This window comes from Capra hircus, chromosome 9, assembly GCF_001704415.2.
Source record: "Capra hircus breed San Clemente chromosome 9, ASM170441v1, whole genome shotgun sequence".
Lineage (NCBI taxonomy): Eukaryota > Metazoa > Chordata > Mammalia > Artiodactyla > Bovidae > Capra > Capra hircus.
This window is the reverse complement of record NC_030816.1, coordinates 47,638,362-47,646,963: the sequence shown is the minus strand read 5'-3', so window position 1 is coordinate 47,646,963 and position 8,602 is coordinate 47,638,362.

Genomic DNA, 8,602 nt, shown 5'->3' with positions numbered 1-8,602 from the left:
ATTCTATTGCCCAGTTCCACTTTAAATCTGCAGAGAAGCTTTGAAACATGGTGTAATAAGAACCTCTGCAGAAAGAGCCTGAGTACCAATATTTTTAAAGCTCCCCAGTGATTCCAATATGAACTACGACTGTAGAGTAGGAAGATTTTGGCATTAGGAAGATTGCCCTGTGAATGCCTCTGATCTTTTGTGATGTTCAGTTCAGTTCAGTCGCTCAGTCATGTCTGACTCTTTGCGACCCCATGAATCGCAGCACACCAGGCCTCCCTGTCCATCACCAACTCCTGGAGTTCACTCAGACTCACGTCCATCGAGTCCGTGATGCCATCCAGCCATCTCATCCTCGGTCGTCCCCTTCTCCTCCTGCCCCCAATCCCTCCCAGCATCAGAGTCTTTTCCAGTGAGTCAACTCTTCACATGAGGTGGCCAAAGTACTGGAGTTTCAGCTTCAGCATCATTCCTTCCAAAGAACACCCAGGGCTGATCTCCTTCAGAATGGACTGGTTGGATCTCCTTGCAGTCCAAGGGACTCTCAAGAGTCTTCGCCAACACCACAGTTCAAAACCATCAATTCTTCAGTGCTCAGCTTTCTTCACAGTCCAATTCTCACATCCATACATGACCACTGGAAAAACCATAGCCTTGACTAGACGGACCTTTGTTGACAAAGTAATGTCTCTGCTTTTAAATATGCTATCTAGGTTGGTCATAAGTTTTTTTCCAAGGAGTAAGCATCTTTTATTTTCATGGCTGCAGTCACCATCTGCAGTGATTTTGGAGCCCCCCAAAATGAAGTCTGACACTGTTTCCACTGTTTCCCCATCTATTTCCCATGAAGTGATGGGACTGGATGCCATGATCTTCGTTTTCTGAATGTTGAGCTTTAAGCCAACTTTTTCACTCTCCTCTTTCACTTTCATCAACAGGCTTTTTAGTTCCTTTTCACTTTCTGCCATAAGGGTGGCGTCATCTGCATATCTGAGGTTATTGATATTTTTCCTGGCAATCTTGATTCCAGCTTGTGCTTCTTCCAGCCCAGCGTTTCTCATGATGTACTCTGCATAGAAGTTAAATAAGTAGGGTGACAATATACAGCCTTGATGTACTCCTTTTCCTATTTGGAACCAGTCTGTTGTTCCATGTCCAGTTCTAACTGTTGCTTCCTGACCTGCATACAGATTTCTCAAGAGGCAGGTCAGGTGGTCTGGTATTCCCATCTCTTTCAGAATTTTCCACAGTTTATTGTGGTCCACACAGTCAAAGGCTTTGGCATAGTCAATAAAGCAGAAGTAAACGTTTTTCTGCAACTCTCTTGCTTTTTCCATGACCCAGTGGATGTTGGCCATTTGATCTCTGGTTCCTCTGCCTTTTCTAAAACCAGCTTGAACATCTGGAAGTTCACGGTTCACGTATTGCTGAAGCCTGGCTTGGAGAATTTTGAGCATTACTTTACTAGTGTGTGAGATGAGTGCAATTGTGCAGTAGTTTGAGCATTCTTTGGCATTGCCTTTCTTTGGAATTGGAATGAAAACTGACCTTTTCCAGTCCTGTGGCCACTGCTGAGTTTTCCAAATTTGCTGACATATTAAGTGCAGCACTTTCACAGCATCATCTTTCACGATTTGAAATAGCTCAACTGGAATTCCATCATCTCCACTAGCTTTGTTCATAGTAATGCTTTCTAAGGCCCACTTGACTTCACATTCCAGGATGTCTGGTTCTAGATGAGTGATCACACCATTGTGATTTTCTGGGTCATGAAGATCTTTTTTGTACAGTTCTGTGTATTCTTGCCACCTCTTCTTAATATCTTCTGCTTCTGTTACGTCTGTACCATTTCTGTCCTTTATCTTTGCATGAAATATTCCCTTGGTATCTCTAATTTTCTTGAAGAGATCTCTAGTCTTTCCCATTCTGTTGTTTTCCTCTATTTCTTTGCATTGATCGCTGAAGAAGGTTTTCTTATCTCTTCTTGCTATTCTTTGGAACTCTGCATTCAGATGTTATATCTTTCCTTTTCTCCTTTGCTTTTCGCCTCTCTTCTTTTCACAGCTATTTGTAAGGCCTCCCCAGACAGCCATTTTGCTTTTTTGCATTTTTTTTCCATGGGGATGGTCTTGATCCCTGTCTCCTGTACAATGTCACGAATCTCATTCCATAGTTCATCAGGCACTCTATCTATCAGATCTAGGCCCTTAAATCTATTTCTCACTTCCACTGTGTAATCCTAAGGGATTTGATTTAGGTCATACCTGAATGGTCTAGCGGTTTTCCCTACTTTCTTCAATTTGAGTCTGAATTTGGTAATAAGGAGTTCATGATCTGAGCTACAGTCAGCTCCTGATGTTGTTTTTGTTGACTGTATAGAGCTTCTCCATCTTTGGCTGCAAAGAATATAATCAGTCTGATTTCGGTGTTGACCATCTGGTGATGTCCATGTGTAGAGTCTTCTCTTGTGTTGTTGGAAGAGAGTGTTTGCTATGACCAGTGCATTTTCTTGGCAAAACTCTATTAGTCTTTGCCCTGCTTCATTCTGCATTCCAAGGCCAAATTTTCCTGTTACTCCAGGTGTTTCTTGACTTCCTACTTTTGCATTCCAGTCCCCAATAATGAAAAGGACATCTTTTTGGGTGTTAGTTCTAAAAGGTCTTGTAGGTCTTCACAGAACCGTTCAACTTCTGCTTCTTCAGCGTTACTGGTTGGGGCATAGACTTGGATTACTGTGATATTGAATGGTTTGCCTTGGAAATGAACAGAGATCATTCTGTCATTTTTGAGATTGCATCCAAGTACTGCATTTCGGACTCTTTTGTTGACCATGATGGCTACGCCATTTCTTCTGAGGGTTTCCTGCCTGCAGTAGTAGATATAATGGTCATCTGAGAGTGATGATAAAGAGCACTCTCCTGTAGCTCCAGGTGCTGAGGGCCTTTGTACTTACTAGTCCCTCTGCCTGTGTTGCCCCACCTACCCAAGGACCTCAGTGTGACTGATGGTGTGAGCTGTGTGCTAAGGTCCCAGGGAGTACTCTTGGCTTGTGATCATGGAGGGGAGAGTTAGAGATGATGAGGTTGGAATGGGCAAGAGCTGATATGTCAGGCTTTATAAACCATGGGAAGGAATTTGAGTTGGATGGCACAGGAATGGTGGTGGTCTGATATGTACATACATATATATATATATTTAATTAATTTATTTATTTTTGGCTGCACTAGGTCTTTGTTGCTGTGTGTGGGCTTCCTCTAGTTGTAGAGAGTGGGGGCTGCTCTCAAGTTGTGGCGTACAGGCTTCTCATTGCAGTGGTTTCTCTTGTTGCAGAGCATGGGCTCTTGGGTAAGTGGGCTTCAGTAGTTGCAGCACATGGCCTTTGTTGCTGCAGGGCTCATGGGATCTTTGTTCCCAGACCAGGGATTGAACCCATGTCCCCTGCATTGGCAGGTGAATTCTTAACCACTGGACTACCATGGAAGCCCATGATACATATATTTTTAAAATCACTGTTTCTAATGAGTCTATTGTAGAGATGCTGTGGTCTGAATGTCTGTCTCCCCTAGATTCGTATATTGAAACCTTATCCCCCAGTGCAATGGTGTTTGAAAGTGGGATATTTGGGAGGTAATTAGATCATAAGGATGGAGCCCTTTTGAATGGGATTAGTGCCCTTTTAAAGAGAGCATCAGATAGTTCCCTAGCCCATCCACCATGTGAGGGTACAATGAAAAGATGACCATCTATGAGCCAGGAAGAAGGCTCACACCAGACGCTGAATTTGCCAGTGCCTTTGTCTTAGAATCCCCAGTCTCCAGAAATATGAGCAATACATTTCTATTCTCTTTTTGTTTTTAAATATTTGTTTATTTTTGGCTGCATTAGGCGCTCAGGATCTTTCATTGTGCACTTGGGCTTCTCTCCAGTTGTGGCATGCTGGCTCAGTAGTTTCTACGTGTGAACTTAGTTGCTCCAAGGCATGTGGGATCTTAGTTGCCCAACCAGAGATCAAATTCACGTTCCTTGCACTGGAAGGTGGATTGTTAATCACTGGACTGCCAGAGAAGTCCCTACATTTTGCCCCAGTTTAGGGTATTTTTTTTCTATAGCAGCCCAAATGGCCCAAGACGGGATAAGAGTGCAGTCAGAGAGACCATCTCGGAGGCTTGCATAGTGCTCAAGTAAGAGGGGAGTGACTCACTCCAGGGATACTACTATTAATGGTTTGAAAGAAGAATCTGTTTCTTTTTTCTTAGTTTTCAAATTAAAGTATACATGTTCATTGAAAAACATTCAATCAGTATAAAAGAACACCAAGTAAAATGTGAACCTGACTATGTGAGGATTCATCTCTCACTCTCACCTGGACTCAATTCCCATTTCCCTCTACCAAAGGCCATCACTGTGAACAGCACGGGCTGTGTTCCCCTACCTTCCTCACTGCATTCATAATCTGTCTTGGAGTACAAATATATGTCCACATATATTTGTTATATGTTTTCAAAAATGTAAATGTGATCCTGCTATAGCGATGTCTCTGCCATTTGCTTTTGCTTAATTAATGAGATGTCTCAGAAACTCTTCATTTCAGTACCCATGGAGATGCCTCAGTTGGATATGCTTCATGCTTTTCCATGAGCTAGGTGAACCATAAGATACTTAATGACAACTTAGCCATTCTAACTTTTTTCTACTGCAAACAATGTTGCAATGAATGTTTCATACATACTTTGATAGGTACCTAGAAGTGGAATTATTGGTTTAACAGGCATGCATATTTTACATTTTGATAGATGCTGCCAATTTTTGCTCAAGAAGGACTATGCCAATTTACCCTCTTTCCAGCACATTAGCACTTTTTCTCCACACTCAGACATTATCTATCCCTCCCCACCCTCAGTCTGATAAACTAGAAATGTTTTCCTTTGTTTTACTTCGAATTTCCATGATCACTAGTAAAGTTGTTCCTATGTTTATTAGCCATCTGTATTTCTATCATGAATTATCCTTGTCTATTTTTCTGTTGAGATATTTGTTTTTCCTCTGATTTCTAGGAGCTCTTTTATGGTATTATATTAATGCCTTGTCAATATACGTATTGTAAGATTTTCTCCCAGTCTGCTTATTTCTTATCATTGTGTACAGTGTCTTTAAACTTTTAATATTGTACTAAATCTAAAATCTCTGTGACTTCTAGGTTCTTTGCCTCATTTGAGAAGGTCTTTTTTGACACAGCATTATCAACACGGGTAATTAGATGGATGTTTGGAGGGTTGACTGTTATAATTTATTGAACCTTTTACTAGAGAAGTTTTCTATAATATATTAGTTGCCAAAGAATCTAAAAAAGAGGGAGAAAGTCTCCCATTTTATGGAGTCCCTGATTCTGGTCTAGACACTGCCATGGGTTTCCTCATTGTGACCCTGTGATTATTCCCATTTAAGAATAAGGAAGTAGATGACTTGTCCACGTCATGCAATTAGGATGTGGTAAACCACAGTCTTTGGGACACAGCAGGAACATAAACGAATATTTACTGAATGAGCTGGAATTTTACCCGAAACTTGTCTGACCTAACCCAAGTTCCCTTTCCCATTGCTGCTTCCTGCTCTCCCTGTGAAAGTGATAGTCATTCAGTCATATCCAACTCTTTGTGAGCCATGGACTGTAGCCCTCCAGGATCCTCTGTCCATGGAATTCTCCAGGCAAGAATACTGGAGTGGGTAGCCATTCCCTTCTCCAGGGGATCTTCCTGACCCAGGGATCAAACCCAGGTTTCCTGCATTACAGTCAGCCTAACTGTAGCATATTTTTAGGATAGATTATAACAAAATGAATCATCTACGTTTGGATCCATGTTCCCATTCCACATTATTACAAAGTCAGGAACTCTGGTTAGTTGTGGAGGGGACAAAGATGGAGATTAGGAAAAGGTTGGCCTTTTAGTTTTAGACCTGGATTTTGGACACAACAAGCACAACTGGAAGAGGAAGAGGAGATGGCAAGCGGGATTCAGATCTTATGCTGCAATGCTGTCTGGCGACAGAACCTCTTACCTGGACATTCTTCTCTGGGGTGATGTGGGGAGGGGACTATCTTCTGCAGAGCATTTTGTTTGGATTTGGGATATTTGTGACACACACAGAGTCTTGGGTGGGTGGGCGGGACTAGCTTTTACTAGCCCTTCTGAGTCTATTTTGTTCGTTTTGTTTCAGAACATGCTTCTAGAACTTTCATCTATTATGAAAAAATAATCCATGCCTGGGATCAGAAAAAATGAACCCAGGAGAGAGCTGGCATCTGTGAAATAAAAGTTGTATGTCTGTGAGCTCAAACTGCAGGAGAAACTCAGAACCATCCCCTCTGGAACCCCTGGTCAGGCAGTGGCTCTGCATCAGAAGCTCCCAGCTGGGCCCCCTGACCTCTGAGGTCAGCCTCTCACTGCCCTACTTGGCTACACTTCCTGAAGTTGATCTGATGCCTCACCAGGGAGGCACTGTATTCCATCAGAGAAAATCTAGGGGCCAGAGCTGCTGCCTGAAGGGAGGAGAAGTGGGATGTACTACCCTCCCGGCCAGCAGCCAACTCTGCAGCAGCAGCAGTTTGGACCCTTGAACATGGGTCCAGAGCAGCCTGGGAGCTCTGCCTGCAGCCTGGGCTCAGCATGCTTCCTGTCTGTACATGGGAGATAGGAGGGGAGCTTTTTGTTTTCTTCCTCTCATCAGCTCCTTTCTTGGGGATGAAGCAGCTGCATCTTCATACCTACATGCCATGACATAAAATATTGATGACAACACTGGTGAACAGTGGCATTGCACGACTTTATCCTTCTGTTGGACTCACACATCATCAGTGGTGATGCCATGACTGTGGGCCAACAGGTGCTGGTGGGATCTCATTACTGACCTCCAGAGGAGAGACTGGAGTTGGCACCACTTCCTCCTGCACCCCACCCTCCCAGGGGTCCCGAGCCATCCAGCAGAAGGCACTCAACATTTACAGAGCACTGAGGCCCAGATGGCTGTGATTCTACTAACTCTCCAATCTGTGAGGCTGGTTGGCTGAGTTCTGAGAATCATAAAGGTGGGGTGAATTCCCAAGGCAGGAGACACTTAGCTCCTCCACCCTCCGTCTCATGGCCAGAGTCTCCTATCTCTGGCCACACACCTTCTAACAAAGGTTTCAGGTTATCAGGAGAATCAGTTTGTTCCAAAGGCACAAAATCCGCACTCCTTAGCCTGCACGTGGAGCCTTCAAGGGCTGGCTCCTGCCTCACGTTCATTCCCTCCCTCCTGGTATCTCCTGTACTCTCTGAATAAAGCAGATTGCCCTCCCAGTGTGATGGACCAGCAGCCAGTCTGTTGAGAGCCTGCACAGAATAAAACGGTTGAGAAAGGATAAATTTGCTTTCTCTACTTGAGCTGGAATGTCAGTCTTCTCCCTTGGACTGGGACTTACATCATTGACTCTACAGCTCTCAAAACTAAACCACTGGCTTCCCTGGGCCTCCAGCTAACAAAAGGTCTAGATTGTGAAATTTCTTAGCCTCCATAATTGTATGCACCAATACCAACAAATCATCCAGTCAATCAATCAATCAACCTGTATCTGTCTCTCTAATAAAATCTCCCATTGGTTCTGTCTCTCTGGAGAACGCTATCCTGGATAATTGCCTGGGGTGTTGCAGAAGGGAGCTCAGCACTGACGGGCTGGTCTACGCTTCTAGCCCAACTGGCTCCTGAGTCTTCTCTGTTCTGAGTTTGCAGAGGAGGAAATGAGGTGTGGAGATGTGAATAAGTGTTCGGTCTTTTCTGCAGGGAGTTGGTAGAAGAGCCTGTGAAGACCAGGAGGATGAAAATGACACCAGGGCTAAGCCCAATTAGGTGCCATTTTCAGGGGCATTCCATATTCCAGGTGCTTAAGTCACATTATCTATGACCTATACAACTGTGTAAAGTTGTTGTTTGTCCCCCTTTTATAGATCAGAGAAGGCTGAGAGAGCTCAAGTAACTTGCCCCATAGCTAAATTCTGGCTGAAGTCCCTGCTTTACAGCTGGAATTCAAACCCAAATCTTGTTGCTTTAAGGCCCATACTCCCCGTGCTCTCTCTCACCCATAACCATCAGCAGCCCCTGCACAATGCTTTATTGACACATCTGTCTCCTCAACTAGCCTATGAAAACTTGAAGGGTAAGTCTGTGCATTTTAAATCTTGGATGCCCAGTATGTAGCCCCGTGGTGGTTGAGCGAACATATGTTTATGTATAGATGCCAAAGACCAGACACTACCCATCACTTCCAACTCTCCAGGCTATTCCTTATTCCCTGGTGTCCTGTCCTTTCTTGTCAACACATTAATTATGAGAGACTCAGAAGCCTACACGGCACTGTTCTCCACTTCTCCTGCACCCCCCCCCCTTTTTTTGTAATTTAAATTTTCTTCACTCTCCAAATCCTTTATCCGGTCATGAACTGTACTGCACAAATAGAGATTTTAAAAAAATAAAGTTAAAATGACACAGTGTAAAATGCAATGCTTCCAGCAAATGCTGCTGTATCTCTGAAGGTTTCCAGCCATTGCTTTAGGATGAAAGTCAGTGCCTCAGGGGTACA